At 37.4% G+C, this 18,932-nt stretch overlaps 1 protein-coding gene across 1 annotated transcript in view; it reads right to left on the bottom strand.

The window, feature by feature from the left end:
• PRIM2 (DNA primase subunit 2) overlaps positions 1-18,932 on the bottom strand; it is an 80,780-nt gene that overhangs the window by 40,873 nt on the left and 20,975 nt on the right. The gene's annotated exons all lie outside the window — the stretch shown is intronic.

The raw sequence follows: 18,932 nt of genomic DNA on the forward strand, positions 1-18,932 counted from the left end.
TATTTTAAATTAAACTTCAAAAGAGTGATAATTTAAAATAGATATCAAAGTAATATAGTGTGACAAATATTAATACATTTTTGTTTGTTTCGCAATTTTTATACCATTGGTGCAAAAATTAAGTCATTCATCATAACATTCATTGATATGCTGTGCATCTCAGGGCCGCAGAATACAGGAGAGGAGGGTTACTGGGCGGGGGGGGGGGGGCAGGATGGACTAGATAGGCTTTGGAGACTGCATCCAGTAGCATTCACCAGTGGTCCCCTGGAATGCAAGAATGAAATTCTTGCAACTTACTGTACTTTAAACTGAAAATAATATTTAACAATATACTTGTTTTCCAGTTCCAGGGATAGGGTTGGAGGATAGTCTGGATGCCAAAGTGATGTGCTTGTATATATGTGTTCGAGAAATTTCCAGTAATTAGTTTATATATATAAAGCCCTTGGTCTGATCCAGCCTATTGTCTTTATGTTCTGGTGTTATTGCAGATGAAGGGGAATGCTGCATAAATAAAGTTTTTATTGAAAATCCATGACAATCTATTATTTCTTGTTCGTTCAAGTTCTCCAGCATATTCTTACACATATTTATTCAGAAAGAAACTATTATACACAATGGCATGTTCTAGACAGGTTCATAAAGCTGCGGGTTTAAATATATATTTTATATCCTTGAGCGCTGCTTCATCCACTCCATTTGTCCCAGTGAGTTTTTAATACCTCGAGATATTAAAACTTAAGGTAATAACCACAAGTTTCATTTATTTTTATGATAGGTTCAATAACCTGACTCGCAAAAGATGTTCTGTCACAGAGCAACGTTTCCAAACTGTGCTGTGGTGCTCCAGGGTGCTGCAGCAAGCTCACTGGGGCACTGTGGGATATTTTACATTTTTGAAGGAAACGCAGCAATACCCAACATCTGTCGGACTATCCACGAAGTATTTGCTTGAGGGGGTTCACAGTTTTAGCCTAAGGGCCCTACGAAAAAAATTACTGAGACACTACGTGTGCTATAAACCGAGAAGATTTGCCATAGAGCATAATTTGGAAACCATAATAGCTGAATTCACACATCAAGCTAAATCAAAATTAAACAAATCACTTTATATGCAAATGAAGTCACTAGCAATAATAATTAAATGCTATAAACACAATTTTGATTAATTTTTTTTTTTTTGATAAAACAGTTAAAATCACATCAACTAAATGAAACTGAAAAGGTCCAGCTCCAGAGGGATATGATTGACACTCAGCCATGCAAATAGGAGTGAGCTGTACCCATGTTGAGGAGTGTCTGAGCAGTGAGGAGGAAAAAAGTCTGGTTCAAAAGCAGGTTTTAAATCCTTTCCTAAAAACAGAAAGGTCACTCATTCCATATTTTCCATAAAAGGCTCTCTCCTGTGTGCTGGACAAATAGAACTTGGAAAGTGAGTGCATTTTTAAGAGGATTTAATATCCAGACAAGCTCGTATTGAAATACACTCTGCCTAACATAATTAAATATCAGCTGCTTTTGCTTTTAAGGTCAAAAACAGAAACTTAAATTGTGCCAGGAAAATAAGTGACATCCGTGTTAGACAGTTCCAACTTTCTAACATGCATGTAATACATTACAATATTTGTACCAATCAGCAAAAAAACACTTCTATTAGCTGAAGCTTGCAGCCCCTCCTAAAAAGATACCCCTCACAATTTTGCAGTCAGGAATATAAGTCAGGCATGGGTGACTCTGGTGAATACTATCCAGTTTAGGAATGATATCAGCTAATAATTATAATTATGCAAAGCAAGCTGAACTCCAAACCAAGAACCTAGTTTCCTACTGAGCAACGTTAGCTAGATTTTAATGATGGTTTGTTCAAGTTCATCTAACTAAAATTATGCTAGCTATTCCATGTGTAAGTAAATTCCAACATTAAGTGTGAAACATTTATTTTGGTTAATAAAGACCTTTGCCTTCAAGTGTAACTGTCATGACAGGATAAAGCCCACCATGTGAAGACCTCCTCTCTTAGAAGCCTTTTGGTTTACATTTCCTGCTTTGCCTTCCTGTCTTGGTATAGGTAGTCCTTGATTTACAATCATTCATTTATTCCTTGATTTACAATCATTCATTCATTTGAAGTTACAGCAGCACTGAAAAAAGTGATTTATAACTGTTTCTCACATTTACAATCATTGCATCCTCTCCATGGTCATGTAATCAAAATTCAGGTGCTTGGCAACTGGCTCATATTGATGACGGTTGCAGTGTCCTGGGGTCATGTGATCTTCTGACAATGGAAATGTCAAATTCAGGTAACAGTTATATTACTAATTTAATTGCAGTGATCCACTTAACAGCTGTGACAAGAAAGGTTGAAAAATGGGGCACAACTCACTTAACAAATGTCCTCCTTAGCAACAGAAATTTTGGGCTCAATTGTGATCATAAATTGAGGACTACCTGTATAGCCACTTGGTACTTAGTATAATCATCTATGTTCCAGGAGAATATCTTTTATCGGGAGCCCTCCCTGCTAACCCCAGCATGTGAGAGGATAGGAATCCCACAACCTGTGTGCTTTACTGACAAGAAAAAAATAAGGAGGGATTAAAAAATGGAATTAAAATTTACAGGGCCAACTTCTAGTTCTTGTAGTTTATGTGCACATAACTAGATAAATCAGCCCCTTTCCTTTTAAGGGGTGGGAGATAGAGTTAGACCAGAATTACAAATTTAAAATAAACTATTAAGAAAAAGAAAATGTGAGAATTCTTTATAGCAGGAATGTCAAACTCACGGCCCGCGGGCCAGGTGCATCACACACTGGCCATGCCCACCCCTGGTTTAGCGAAGGGGGGGGAGAAAGTTGCGATATGTCACGTGACAATGTGTCGTCGCGAATTTGACACCCCTGCTTTATAGCTTCAGGTAATCACATATAAAAACCAATGCTAAACAAAATAAAAACACAATACACTAAAATCAGGAGTAGCACTTTAAAGGAGTCTCACCAAAAAGTCATGAAGCTTGAGAGGGATCATAAGGGTATCTGTTGCTCAAAGATCCCAAGAGGCATTAACTGATACATGGATACAATCATTGAGCTTACATAGTCAAGACCACGGAGAAATAGAAAATGTATTTCATAATATAGCCAGCTAGATGATTTTAGGTATTAGGTACTTCAAGCGCTTTGAGTGTTGTTGATCATCCATTTGAATAAATTCTGTATGCCAGAAGCACATTACTAACTGAACCTAAGAAACATAAATCAAAAGATTAAGGAAATAGTAAGGGGAGGCCTGTTTTGTATATTTTAATCAGCACACATGCTGCATAAACTCAATTAGTAATCATTATAACAGTGAGAAAATGGAAATTAAATCAGCACATACTACAGATTAAACAAAGACTGTAAATTAAACGGGAAAAGGGAGCATCACTAACACATCAGTATCAATCTTTAATATCAATTGATATTGAAACAACTGTATAAATCTGGGATGAAATATTCTAATAAACTCTTACAATGATCATCATCTCTAAAAAAATTATTAGGTGCCAGATATTGTAAGTTCAAACAAAATGAAATCCTTCAATAACGCTCTTTTTTGCAAAATATTTATACAATGATTTGGAGTAAGCTTCTCTGACTTCAATTACTCAGAGCAATTGAAAAATGGAAACAGAAAATTATTTATACCATACAAGTGGACTTCTGCTTAGCCAATAAAATTTCCCATCATCTCTGTCAAAATCTCCAGATCCTGCCCTGGAGCATATCCCAACTTCCAAAATTGAATTGGGTGGAAGTGACACCGTTGGATGCAATCCTTAGATCTCAAAATTCAGATAATTATTTCTAAGTGAAATACTACTAAAAAGCAAAGAATCAAGATGATGGTGATGTTATCCATTCAGTCATGATGTCCAACTTTTGGTGATTCTATGGACTGGCTCTCTCCATATCTTCCAATCTTACACTAAAAGAATCAAGATCACAATATGAAAGGGCTGAGCAAAAATATTTGATATTAAGCTTGTCATACAGGTCTTGTTTATTTATTTGTCAATTATTTTTGCAAGACTATATATCTTGTTGATTTGAGGTTCCCAATGACTTCTTAGTATGCACCATGTATTTTTAATTACAAAACAAAATCTAAACCATGGTGTAAAAATATCTAAACAATGAGTTATTCTTTTCATGTTTATCAGGTAAAAACACGCAAACCAAATGTGGGTTGGCTTTGTTTTTTGTTTTGTTTTGTAAACAAGATTCTCAACTCTTTATAAACATATTACTACACCAGCACATTAACTCTGTGTACTATTTTTAGCTTGATTATCTTTCTTAAATTGGTTTCACAGAATTTCCAAATCGTATTTAAATAATATCAAAATGAAGATTCTTCAGAAATATTCTAAAATAGTATTTATTTTATTTTCATTTGCCTTGGTATGGGAAAGAGCCAAGTAATCTCTATAATTCCTTGAGTTAAAGAAGTTTTGAAGTCTCTAGTTTATTAGAATTGCTGTTGCATCATGATCAACCAGCCTACAGACTACAACATGCTAGACTCATTTTCAGTGATTTTACTTCAGAAAGTCATTAGAAGCTTAATGTTAAGCTCAGTTTTTGAAATGGAACCAATGTAATATTATAGCTAAATCAATGATAGCCCTTCTAAAAAGAATTGTGTGGTAAATCTAAGCACTTTGTTCTTTAACAGCTTGCCATCTGTGAACATTTCCACCAGTTAAAAATAGATGGTTGACTGAAATGAAACCATTAGAATTACTATAGATTGTAAGTGACAGATGGCTTGTTTATGTAACAGTTCCAAGGAACATATTTGTTAACAACTTCTTTTAAGTTGCCGCTGTTATCTGCAGCCTAACAAAATATCTAAACCACCCTATCATATTTATTTCTCCTTTAACTATAAATGAGGGGAATACATAGGCAATAAGAATCTTTGACAAAGCTTGAGAAACTCGAATATATAGGTAGTCCTCGACTTATGACTATCGCTGAGCCCAAAATTTCTGCTGTTAAGCGAGACATTTGTTAAGTGAGTTTTGCCCCATTTTATGACTTTTCTTGCCGCAATTGTTAAGTGAATCATTGCAGTTAAGTTAGTAACAAGGTTAAGTGAACATGGCTTCCTCATTTGCTTGTCAGAAGGTTGCAAAAGGTGATCACATGATTTCAGGACACTGCAATTGTCATAAATACATGTCAGTTAATAATTTTGATCATGTGACCATGGGGATGCTGCAACAGTCATCAGTGTGAAAAATGGTTCTAAGTCACTTTGTTCAGTGCCATTATAACTTTGAATGTCACTAAGCAAACTGTTTGTTGTATGTTGAGGATTCCCTGCATCTTATGTGATACATTAAAAAATCCACTTTTAGAATTACAGAATCCATTTAACATCTTTGCATTCTGGAAAAATAGACGAACAGGAAGCTAATTCTACCTTGTTACCATCCAGCTTGCATTTGTTAAACATGAGAATTTACTAGCAACTCCAGAAGTAAGCAAACTTGAGTTGCCATCAAGCAATTCAAATAGTTCAGTGTTGGCAATTCCCTAATGCCAGTTATCAAAAAAGGTATTTCACTTGCTTAATCAGAAAGATACTCTTCCACATCAGAACACGCATGATAGCTTCCATCCTAATGTTACAGTGTTTATGCCACAATGGATTATCCTCAAAGAGAAAAGCTTAAATCAAATTCATATCAGGGTGGATAAAAATTGATGATTTTTTTAAAAATTTAAATTGGACTTTTTTTTAATTTAAATCAGATTTTTTAAAATCTTATTTATTTTAATAAAATGCTTTTGGAGTAAAAATCTATCCAAAGATAGTTTTCCATTTAAGATACATTAATAATTTTGTTTATTCAGCATAGAATGGAGTTTAGTTATGTAGCATGAGACTATATATTCTGCAATATTAGGACTGTTGGTGAGTCAACAGCAGGTCAGAGGAGGAGCCGCTGCAGGACAGAGATAACAGTTGCTCCTTAAAAATTATGATTTAAATCAAGCCTTTTTACTAGTGATTTAAATCATGATTTAAATCGTGATTTAAATTGACTTGATTTAAATCAAATCCACCCTGATTCATATACCCTTATCAGATTGATAATGCACTCAATTCTCAAATAGCTACCTTACAATTGTATACACAATCATAAAGGGCGGCCGCTGGAGCTTTGGACCGCGTCGTGCCTTTGCGGCCTCTGACCCGATGCCAATCTCAATTGGCTCCTTGGTTCTCTGAGGAGCTGAGAGAGATGAAGCGTCGGAAAAGACGCCTAGAGAGCATTTGGAGGACTAGTCAATCCGATTCCGACCGGACACAGGTGAGGTCTTATATCAAAACCTACCTAGTGGCGATAAAAGCGGCAAAATCTAATCATTTTTCCGCTCTCATCGCATCTGCAGAGAACCGCCCAGCCGCCCTGTTTAGGGTGACCCACTCCCTTCTTCGGGGGGGAGTGCGGGAAGATCCCTTGCAGGATCGTGCTGAGGATTTTGTGCAATTCCTGCACGATAAAGTCGCTCGGATTTGGGATGGCTTGGACTCCGATTGGATGAGTCCACGGGAGGAGACGAGGGCAGGTCTTGAGAATGTTATCTGGGAGGAGTTTGATCCTGTGGCTCCCAAGGATGTGGACAGGGTTCTGGGTAAGATTAGTGCCGCCACGTGTTTATTGGACCCGTGTCCCTCCTGGTTGGTACTGGCCTCCCGGGAGGTTACACGAGGCTGGCTCCAGGGGATTATAACTGCTTCTTTGAGCGAGGGTGCCTTTCCTGCCGCCTTGAAAGAGGCGGTAGTGAGGCCCCTCCTCAAGAAGCCTTCCCTGGACCTGGCTGAATTAGCCAACTATCGTCCGGTCTCCAACCTTCGTTTTGTGGCGAAGGTTGTTGAGAGCGTGGTGGCACGACAGCTTCCCCGACACCTGGATGAAGCTATCTATCTGGACCCGTGCCAGTTGGGCTTCAGGCAGGGGCACAGCACAGAAACGGCATTGGTCGCGTTGGTGGATGATCTCTGGAGGGCTCGGGACAGGGGTTGTTCCTCTGTCCTAGTCCTATTAGATCTCTCAGCGGCTTTTGATACCATCGACCATGGTATCATGCTGCGGTGGTTGAGGGGGTTAGGAATAGGGGGCACCATTCTGCGGTGGTTCTCCTCCTTCCTCTCCGACCGCTCGCAGTTTGTGTTGGCAGGGGGACAGAGGTCAACCTCGAGGCATCTCGCATGGGGAGTGCCGCAAGGGTCGGTCCTCTCGCCCCTCCTGTTCAACATTTATGTGAAGCCGCTGGGTGAGATCATCCGTGGTTTTGGGGTGAAGTGTTACCTGTATGCTGACGACACTCAGCTGTACATCTCCACCCCAGACCACCCCAACGATGCCCTTGATGTGATGTCTCGCTGCCTGGAGGCCGTGCGGGTCTGGATGGGCAGGAACAGGCTCAGACTCAACCCTTCCAAGACCGAGTGGTTGTGGCTTCCGGCGTCCCGATATAGTCAGCAGGTGCCATCGCTAACTATTGGGGGTGAATCTTTGCCCCCCACAGAGAGGGCTCGCAATCTGGGTGTCCTCCTGGACGCACGGATGTCTTTAGAAGAACATATGACGGCCGTGGCCAGGGGGGCCTTTTATCAGGTTCGCCTGATTCGCCAGTTGCAGCCCTTTCTGGATCGGGACGCCCTGTGCACAGTCACTCACGCCCTTGTTACCTCCCGGTTGGACTATTGCAATGCTCTCTACATGGGGCTCCCCTTGAAGAGCACTTGGAGGCTCCAACTGGTCCAGAATGCGGCCGCGCGGGTGGTTATGGGTGCAACCCGTTGCGCCCACGTGACACCCCTCCTGCGCGAGCTGCACTGGCTCCCAGTGGTCTTCCAGGTGCGATTCAAGGTGTTGGTCACCACCTTTAAAGCGCTCCATGGCATAGGACCCGGGTACCTTCGAGACCGTCTTCTGCCACCAATAGCCTCCCACAGGCCAGTTCGCTCCCAGAGAGGGTCTCCTCAGGGTGCCATCGGCCAAGTCATGTCGGCTGGCGACACCCAGGGAGAGGGCCTTCTCTGTGGGAGCCCCAGCCCTGTGGAATGAACTGCCCCCGGAAATTCGTAAGATTTCTGACCTCCGGGTATTTCGCTGCGCACTCAAGACCCTATTGTTCTGCCAGGCTGGGTTAGCAACATAATTTTTAATTGGATGTTTTAAATTTTTGGGGTTTTTAAATTAAGCCAAATTTATTTAATACTTTTAAATTATTTTAAATGGATGTTTATTCTGTTTTTAAATAGGCTGTACACCGCCCTGAGTCCTTCGGGAGAAGGGCGGTATAGAAATAAAATTATTATTATTATTATTATTATTATTATTATTATTATTATTATTATTATTATTATTATTGTTATTATTATTGTTATTATTATTATTATTATATTATTATTATTATTATTATTTAGTATTTTCACAAAGAATATTTATATTTCTGAATACCATATACAGCTATACCTGCTGCTACAATTTCTGTTCCTAAAATTTAAAACTGTCTCACTCAAAATTCTTACTGAGCATCCAGACAAAATAGTTTGCTAACTAAGCATATGTAAGAAGTTTTCCACCGTCTTCACCTGGGTTACTTTATTGATTTCAGAATGTCACCTACAAGCCTTATTTTATTTTTATTTTATTTTTTTATTTTTTTTATATATGCCGCCCTTCTCCAGAGACTCAGGGCGGCTTACAATGTGTTAAGCAATAGCCTTCATACTTTTGTATATTTTATACAAAGTCAGCTTATTGCCCCCACAAACCAGGTCCTCATTTTACCCACCTTAGAAAGGATGGAAGGCTGAGTCGACCTTGAGCCTGGGGAGAATTGAACTTGCAGTAATTGCAGGCAGCTGGATGTTAAATGCTGCCTTAGTAGGAGGCATTATCCTCCTACGCCACTCAGGCTTAAATTTCCTGGTGATCTTCTATCCAACTATTCAAGTCCAGTGCTGCTTAGTTCTTTATTTTAAATTTCTAAACCAGAAATTTAGTCTGCTACTGACTAGAGACTACCTGAAGTAATTTGAATAATAACACTTTACACTTAATTCAGAATCAACACGGAACTCCAAATCATCAGAGGCACCAATCAGTTCCAATTCTGTCAAAATGTACTGTAAATATCCTACCTCAACCATTCTGCATGTATAGGAGAAAGCTAGGAAAAGGAAGGAAGATATCCACAAAGCAAGATCTTAATCTGAAACCTAGCTGATACTTGGCAAAGGACTCCAAACTGAAAGGAAAGTCTTTAGGGAAGTAGAAATTACCAGTACTCTATTCCTCATGTATAGTTCATTTCAATTGCCTGCTCAATGGCTCCCTTGTATCTAGTTTGACTTGGTTTTAGTATGGGCACTTAGCGCATTGTATCTCATACAATGGCCTTGGAAGGAATAATATTGATGTACTTCATTGTACAGTGACTGAAATTGTTTAGAAATTTTAAAAAGGACTGCAAGTACCTTGAACTTCCACCATGGCCTAACAAATTCTAATTGCTGTTCACTACCAGAAATGGAGAGAAAAATAATAATAAATGGCACACAATAGGAAGACATTAAATGAAATTATACTAAAATGAAAGCACTTCTCTATCGCACTTCAATATGAAGCATCCAGAGGACAAAGTCATTTTAATCATGTTTTATACTGCAGTGTCAAAATTATTACCTTATAACCTTGTATATGCATATTATAAAAATCATCCATTTATGTTACAGCGAATTACTTTGGGTTAACACTCAGAATTCAGTACCTGAAACAAATCTCAAGTGACAAGACCCTCATTAATCATAATTTTCAGATATTAAAGCCAAAACACAAAGCCTTCTTCTTCACAGTTTGAAACTTCAGGTGATCAAATATTATTGAACACCATCTGCACAAAATTGCATACCCCTACTCTCAATTCCAAATAGAATTTACTGGCAAAAGCTACAATGATAGATGGTGTTTACAGGGCTAAATAGTGGGGGGGGGGGGGAGGAGTGCAAATCCTTGACAAAAAACATGAAACTATTATTCCATGAGGAAAAAAATATTAAGCCTTTCAACTTCGAAGCTCTAAGACCAGAGACTCTGAAACTGTTTTGTCTGAGATTTTTGAAATGAAATGGAATGTGTATATTTCCTAATAGCCATTTATCTTCCCTACCCCTCTCTAAGATCACCACAAAAAAAATCTTCTTCAAGTTGTGTTTGAAAATACCTTGTGGTTCTCAGCACAAGAAGCATTCTCTAAATGAGAGATAATGGGCAAATACAAATAGTTAACGTATCACGAGATGCTAGAATTTGGTCAACGTGTATACAAAATACAATCAAGAGTATTTTGTTGGTGATGGAGGGATATGGCTGCCAATGGCTTTCTTATTTACTGTTATCAAAAAGTTTTCAAGTAGACAAAAGGGTTTTTGTAAAGTAGACAAAGGACAGATTTTGAAACAGAATTGTGTACAAATGATGAACGTGTGATTGCCAAACGATATAAACTTTTATTGAAATTTGAAACAGAAGAAAAACAAGTAAAAGATAAACATGTTGGTTATAATACACAGTTAGTACATAGAAAAATATATGATTGAAAAAATTAAAAATTATACTATGTTATAATCTTAAAGAGAACTTTTATAATGTTGGTATATGACACAAGAGTAATTGTTTAGAATGCATAAAGGCCCTTCACATTTCTGTTGGAACTATGAACAAGAAGAGTTGTGATCCACAGCTTTTTTGAACATCCAGCAAGCATCATATAGATGTTATGATGCTTGCTGGATGTTCAAAAAAGTGGATGTGGATATGCAAAAAATCTGCAAAATGTGCAAAAAAAGATACAAATTGTCTACTTTTTATGATGCTTGGTGGATATGCAAAAAAGATTTGGATTTAAATCCATATACTGATTCAGAGGTTTTAAAGATTAATATACAATTGACACTAGAATTCTTCTGCTTCGGACTTATGGACAAATAATTGGAAAAAAGACATGGAACTTAGTTGTTGTATATAACCGGAGTGACATTACTGAGCGCACAAAGATGGAAAGATTTGTCAATACCTTCAATGGAGGAATGCTTAAAAATGATAGAACTTGCTAACATGACCCAATTGACTTGTGTCTGATTAGAGAAAAACCAAAATCTGTGTTTATTGCTGACTGAAAACCCCTAAACTTTTTGCATAAAACAAAAAAATGAACTTATGATTTATGATTTTAATAGTTAGATAGGATAGATTATAAAAGAAAAAGAGTCACAATGTGATTTTAAAGAAAAAGGTAAATTTATATTTGTACTTAAAACTACTAGAGAATATTGGAAGCCACATCTTTTTATCTTTTTCTTTCTTGCTCTTTCTCCTCAATTTCTTTTCCGTTTTTTCCTATCTTATTCAAGTTTGTATGACCTTTTATCTTTGTTTTTAAGACTTTCAATAAAATTATATTTTGAAAAAACCTCTTCCTCCTGGAACTTTCCCTCACATGGAGGAAGAAAGCAAAGAAGGAAGATCATATTTAAAGTTTCTAGAAAATGATAACTTTTTTCAGTTGGCTTAAGAAAAATACACTTTAAGACAGGGGTGTCAACTCAAGGCCCTTGAGCTGAATCTGGTGCATGGGGTGCTTGGATCTGGCCTGCGGGACCACCCTGGAAACAGTGAAGGACTAGCCCGTGGGGCTTCTGCCAGCAAAAACAGAGCTCGGGAGGGCCTCACGAGGCCCTCCTGAGCTTCATTTTCATTGGCAGAGCGCTTGGGCCACCACAGGTGCCCCCGACACGAGTGATGCCAAGCTGGCCACGCCCACCCTGGCCCCCCAAGATCAAACACAACCCTGATGTGGCCCTCAATGAAATCAAGCTTGATACCCCTGCTTTAAGGTAAAGTTACTGAAATTCACTGCAATAATAAAGATACCAATCAGAAGAGCTACTAAATCATTTTCTGAAATATTAGGGTATGCTGCTGATGCAAAGCTGCTATTACATATATATTTCAGCACATAAAATCTATGAATAACAAATCTTGAAGTTGCTGATAGCAAACAATGTCTCTTTAGCAAAATTATGATAGCATATTTGTATTCCATTCATTAGCAACTTGCTTGGAGTCTGACATATATTGAAGTATTAAAAAGTAAAGTGATCTTGACTGCTGTATGGATTAGTAAACATAATAATGGATACAGATATACACTACCAGATAATAATAAGACATTAGAAACAGATCTAGTTCCTCTAGTAGATATCTGGATTATTTACAATAGATTAATTCAATTTCCAAGTATTTGACAACAGCAGCAATAAAATGACCGACTTCCTGCTAAGCAACCCCAAATGATACTGTTGAAATATAGAAATCAGTTTTGATAAGCAGTCAATTTCTGACTGAGAAGACTCTGAGAGCTGTTCAGTCAGAACAAATCCCAAGCTTTAGAATCTCTTAATTCTAACTGTATATTTTGTACACATGGATCTTAGGATTTGTTGGAATACTAGCACACCAACCCCACTCCGATTTTAAGGTATTATATCTAATGTTGCAAGATTTTTCCTTGCAACATTTATTTGCTGCATGTGTGTGGTTTTTTTAAAATAATGTTTTCTGATGTGTGCAATGTCTGCTCTTCCTTGGGTCTGCCCTGGTTTTTTGGAAGGGAGTAGCAACATACATATTTCTTTTGGCTTTCCTCCAAAAGGTCAAGATGATGGCAAAGACGATTTGACAACATGGTGTCCTACCAAAGGCTGGGCTATCTTTTTTATAACCTACTGGTGTAGAGCAGAAGGTTAATGATTGCTTTAGTTCAAAAACACCTATAAAGGTCTAGATAATACATTATTATGAGGTCAAGCAATGGGATTAATATTTCTCTTGCCCTGCTATGTCTTTTGGCAAGGTAGGGAAAGAAATAGCTTCTTACTTTTAAAACTTTTCTTTCTATTTGAGAGGTAAAAAAACATATTCGTCCTCAATCCTACAGCTTCCCAATAAATGTTTGACCATTGTCCTATATATTTGTGGCCCCGATTTATTCTTTCTCTATTATCTCTCTAATGCATGGGTGTCAAACTCACCGCGTCACGTTGCTGTTACATGACGTATCATGACATTTTTCCCCTTTGAGGAGTTGGTGTAGGCATAGCCTACGCGTAACGCATTCGGCCCACGGGCCACCAGTTTGACACTCCTGCTCTAATGTATCATCTTCAACATGATACAATTGCAGACTGGATAATCAGAACACAAACTTTGCCCTGGCCCCACTCTTGAAAAAAAAGGTCTATGAATTTAGCTGCCTTTAATAAAATTCAACTTCAGATCCATTTTTCAAAGTATGTAAAATTGTATTTTATACTTTAGCAACTATAGATTGCAAGAGATATACCATACTAAATGCTTTTTGCATTTGGACACCATATTAAAAAAAATTTTGAAGTGAAAATGTGTGAAAGTTTTCTACAGTTTTCAAGTACAAAGTTGATGAATCAAACTGCCAAAGGTTTTGCAAGAACCCAAGAAACTATTTCAATGTTCTTATGTTTCCTAGCAACATATATCTTCTCCATCAGAACAAGACAATTTTGTATACAATCTGTTCGTATTTGGGGGCAACTGTATGTCAAGCAAAGCAACGTGGACAACGTGACTTTCTGAACAGAAATACTAGACATGTGAAAAATGTTTCAACCTCAATATTCTAACCTCATAAAAGACATGTTGAGTTTTCTGAGCATGGAATAAAGTGTTGTGATTTAAAACATCAAACAAAGTTTCACTATTTTGAAGGGTGCTGTTTTAAGTGCTCCAAGTGTTCCGAGCACAGCAGTTTGACTATAGTTTTGTAACAAGTAAATGGACTTTAATTTTCTAGACCTTTTCCAGCCTAGCAGGAAAGCCTAGCTTAGTCCTGACTTTGCTGCTATTAATTTAGGCTGGATGCGTAATGGGGGTGGGGAATGTTAAGAGGAAAGCAGCTTAGACGGACAGTAGATGGCTCACAATTGTACAACTGCTAGCCTATCAGGTAAGTTACTGTTTTGTTTAAAACAAAACAAAGCCTCTGTTAAGTCAAAGTTAAGAGTTTTAAAAGTAGGTGACTTCTAGCAGCTTGTTCCGCTCTTCATTCTGCAGATAAGCAATGTGAAGGCCATGTATGAATGTGCACCCATAGGTGTGAGTAATTTTGCATAAGTAATATACCTCTTCTTAAACTTTTGCTTTGTTTCATTTTACTGGGCATGTCCACCCCTAAGCTTGATCTCAGCTCTTCTTCTACTGTTAATGCTATTCATGCAATCCAGAACCGGTAGCTTCCTTTTCACTCCCCCCCACCACCCCATTTCTGCTTGTAGACAAAGCCACTCCAATCTGCAAGGAAAAACACCAGCAAGAATGATATAGATGCTCTTATGCTTGGCAGGCAAACTTTACAAAATAGCAGAGCCTATATGAAACTAGCCAGGGGCATTTTTTAAAAAATCAGAACAATCAGGAAGCTGCACTGAGATGATGTACTAACTGAAAATAAAATTCAGAAGAACGTTCATTGAATATTCTCTTTTGTTATCCAGAGAATATTCTGCAGTGATCCAGAAGGTTTATATTAAGAAACTGTTTTTTCTATTATGGTAGACAGGGCTGGGTTGTTGTTTTTTCATTACAGATGCTAATAATCTAAATCAGGCCTATCAAATTGGCGGCCCGCGGGCCAGATGCATTATGTGCAAGCCACACCCACCCAGCTCCGCAAAGGCAAAAAATGTAGTGATACGTAACGATACATCACATGACATTAGAGTTTGACACCCTTGATCTAAATTATCTAAAATAATGTCAAAATATTTTTGGGTGAGGGATTTCCCATTGTTTCCTATGGAGATTTATTTTAATGTTTGTTTGTTTTTAAATGTTTTCTAAGCCATATCCTTAGGTGAATTTTTGTAATTTATGAACAAATACCATTTGGTGTATGCCACAACCTCACCTATTCTTACAGCCCTGTGATGATAAACAGGGGGCAGTGTTAAATGGTCATAATTCAAGGACTACTTGTAATAAGTTGAATGCAGTAGGAAGGAGCTTTTTAAGCAGCACTTATGTTAAAACAAGGTGGGAAAGAGTCAGGAATTAATAGGTGCTAAATAAATGTGGATTGAATAGAAAAGCAAGTGGCCAATATGAAAGGATTACATTGAAGTGATTTGTTCATATAGCCAGAAGGAATAAGGATAAAATTATAAAACAAATATATGAAAGACAACTAAATGGGCTGAAAGGGGGGGGGGAGATTTTTTGCTCATGCCTATTTCACAGGAACCTTCCCAGACTGGCAATTTGTACCTGGGCCAGCCTAAATAAGGTTCAATGGTATTCAAGGGGAGGGGGAGTTGAACCTTGTCCTCTCGTGCCTACATAACAATTCAAGACTAATTTCCCCACTTGACTCCTCCTTCTGGCTCAGTCAGTCCCCCTGAAATGATCTTTTCTTCTTTTACCGAGATAAACTAAGAAATTAGAACATAGCATAAGATCCGAATTCTTGTACTTGTAGTTGTAGATTATTTCTGTGATTCAATGACATCAAGTCTAATCTATTTTAGTATTATGCAACTTAGAATAAAATTAAAAACAAAAACTTTAATTCATAATTTTTGAATCCCATACAAAATGTCATTTGTTTCCTGAATAAATGGCACAATATTAAATTGTTTAATTTATTTAAGTGTGGAAATCAGGGTCTTATTTGATTTCTTTCCCTTTTCCAGAATCTCGTTAGTGAGAAAATATGCAGCTTGTAAAATTCATACCTTACAGGCACCAAAGATCTGTATCAGTTAAGAGACAAAGCCTCCCTAAAAAAATTAACTTTAGCTAACAGTTTTTCCTATTTATATGTATGTTATAATTGGGCATTATCAGAGATGGCATAACTGAATTTCTGCTTTGTGGGGGGGAAAACCTTCTGCCATTTCTGGTTCCATCTGTTTAATAAAATCCTTAACACTTAGCAAACATCTAGTCTTTAAGTGGTTCTTGACTATATTCACATTTGAATCACATAAGCTTCACAGAAACATGAATTGTATTGGCATTCATATGACACACTAATTTTAGAATATCAAATGGCATCAGGAAATAATCTAGCCAAAAAAAATTCCTATGTGCAAAGAAAAAGAAAGTATATCTCAACTGGATTAATAGAAAACTAATCAGCACTAAATTAAATTGAGACATGCAACACACTTAATATACAGATGTTAGGGGGGAAATGTATATTTTTTCTCAGGAATAGGAGATGAATCCAAGAAAGTTACCTACTCTGACAAGGATTAAAATGCAGCCTTTTCTACGTTTTTCAATAAACGGCTTAGAAGATCTGTTAATTAAAATCATAACCCCTTTTGAGTCAGAGCCAGTTTGGTGTAGTGGTTAAGGTGCTGGTCTAGAAATCCGAACACAATGAATTCTACTAGTCCTCCTTTAGGCAAGAAAGCTGCTTTTGTGTGACTTTGGACCACTTACTCTCTCACAACCCAAGCCACTTCCCAGGGTGGTTGTTGTACGGGAAATAGGGAGCATTATGTATGCTGCCTGGAACTAACAAATAAAGACAAGATAAAATAATAATAATTCTCACCAAAGGAATGGTACTTCCTCTCCCAGAAGTCCTGTACACATCATGGATCTATCTCTGGAATCTATCTCTAGATGTGTAGATCTATCTACACATCCTGGATCTATCTCATATCCTAATGAGGCATCTTGGTAATTCTCTGTCGTACCACCCATTTTCTAGAAAATCTCCTGGACTTGTAACCTAGAATGTGATTAGGGGTTTCAGGGGTTTCTCTCCCAGTAGGGGACAAATAAATCTGGCAAGAGGTAAAAATCAATTTAAAAAAAAAAAAAAAAAGGAACTGAAGTAATATAATATAGGAAGCCCAATTTACAAAAATCAATACAATGCTCCCAGTAGGCCATAAGACACTGTTCATCCACTATAATTAATGACCATGGGAGAACGATGGCTTTCATCTTAAATATCAGCTCCCAAGAAATTAAAAAGCAGAAAAATAAACCTTGAACTTAATCTAAAATTACATATAATGCCCTACTTGTACAGAGAAGAAAGAATAAGGCTTCTAAAGTATAAAGACAAAAGATATTAAAGCAACACAATCTCTTAACTAGAGTAGTTATCTCTTCCTTAGAAGTTACTTCAATATAGTACTATAACTAAGTTTTCTGGGTTCTTTTTTTTTGTTTGTTTGCTTTTTTTTTTTTTTTTTTTTGCCATGGACCTTTCATGGCTTTGTGGTATACAGTAATCTCAGCCACTTACGAGAACAATTGGGCTGAAGATATTCTCCACTTTCTTTCTTTACTCGGCACAAAAACCTCTTGCTCCATACCTCCTTCTGCCTCTAGTTTTAAAAGAACACAGCTTTGTCCCGTTCAGAAAATGGAACAGTGGGGGAATATCCTGAATATATGCCATAAACCCCATGACCGAGAAAAGATGCAACCTGATACGGCCTGGCATTTAACTGACAGAATTGTAGAATTGTGCATGATAAGTGTCCTATTCACATCATTCTTCATCTCATTAATAATACAAGTTTAACGAACTTGCTCCCGCATTCCATAATTCTGGCCACCTAAAGCTTATTATAGTAAAAAGATGTTAATTAAGAGTTTAGGAAGGATAGGTCACTTCCCAATGACAAAGATTTATTCCATCAGCAAGAATAATAGGGTGCTTCATAATAATACTTCAGGTTCAAGATACCACCATCGTTTTTATACTTTCATTTCAAAGTTTTACAAAGTTACCTGGAACAAAAACGAACCGGTTGGCATTAAAAGTTGTCATAAAAAATGACCATGAATATTAAGGCTACTATTCACAGAAGGGCTGTTATAATTATATATAATTATACAGTGTACAGTAAAATGGAAGTAGGCTATAACAAGAATAAAGAGTTTATTATAAGCGTGCACAAAAATTAGTTTTGCCCTATTTTACAACCTGTTTTAGCACAGTCGTTAAGTGAATCACTGCAGTTGTTAAGTTAGTCACTCGGTTGTTAAATGAATTTGACTTTCTCGTTGACTTTGCTTGTCAGAAGGTCACAAAAGGGGATCACATGACCCCAGGACACTGTAACCATCATAAATATGAGTCAGTTGCTAAATGTCTGAATTTTGATCACATGACCATGGGGATGCTGCAATGGTCGTAAGTGTGAAAAATGGTCATAAATCACTTTTTTCAATGCTGTTGAACACACAGACAGACTTAACCTTAATTTCAACTGGGAAACTGTGAGCATCCTAGACCCAGCTAAATCCAAAAATACTAAAGAACCCTGACAAATCAGCCATCAACAGGTACACAGAGATAAGCAACATCTGCCTACCATTCAAAAGAGACAATCAAAAAGCTAAAAAGAAAACAAAAAGACCAAAACTGTTCTTTGCCAGCAATTGATACCCAGATAAGCACAGATTATTACAGAATTAACAACAGACAAACAATCAAACAGTGAACAACAGCCTAATCAAAGAACTACCAAGAATACTCCCTCCAATGTGGACAGAGAAAGCCATTAGTATATAAACAGAGAGCAAACCCCACCCGCTTCTAGCACCAATGATGTTACTAGTTGGATAATAAAACACCTACAAGAAAATAAACCAGTTCAGAGAGCATTAAGGATCCCACAATACAGTAAAACTTTTTCACATGACTATAATTTCTAAGCTTAAAATACTTTAATGCTGTAAGCTAAATCTACCCAACCAAAACCAGTCTTTTCCTGACTGGATACAAA

The sequence above is a fragment of the Pituophis catenifer genome, unplaced genomic scaffold (assembly GCF_029215685.1).
Source record: "Pituophis catenifer annectens isolate HBS135680 unplaced genomic scaffold, rPitCat1.0.hap2 SCAF_1, whole genome shotgun sequence".
Taxonomy (NCBI): Eukaryota; Metazoa; Chordata; class Lepidosauria; order Squamata; family Colubridae; genus Pituophis; species Pituophis catenifer.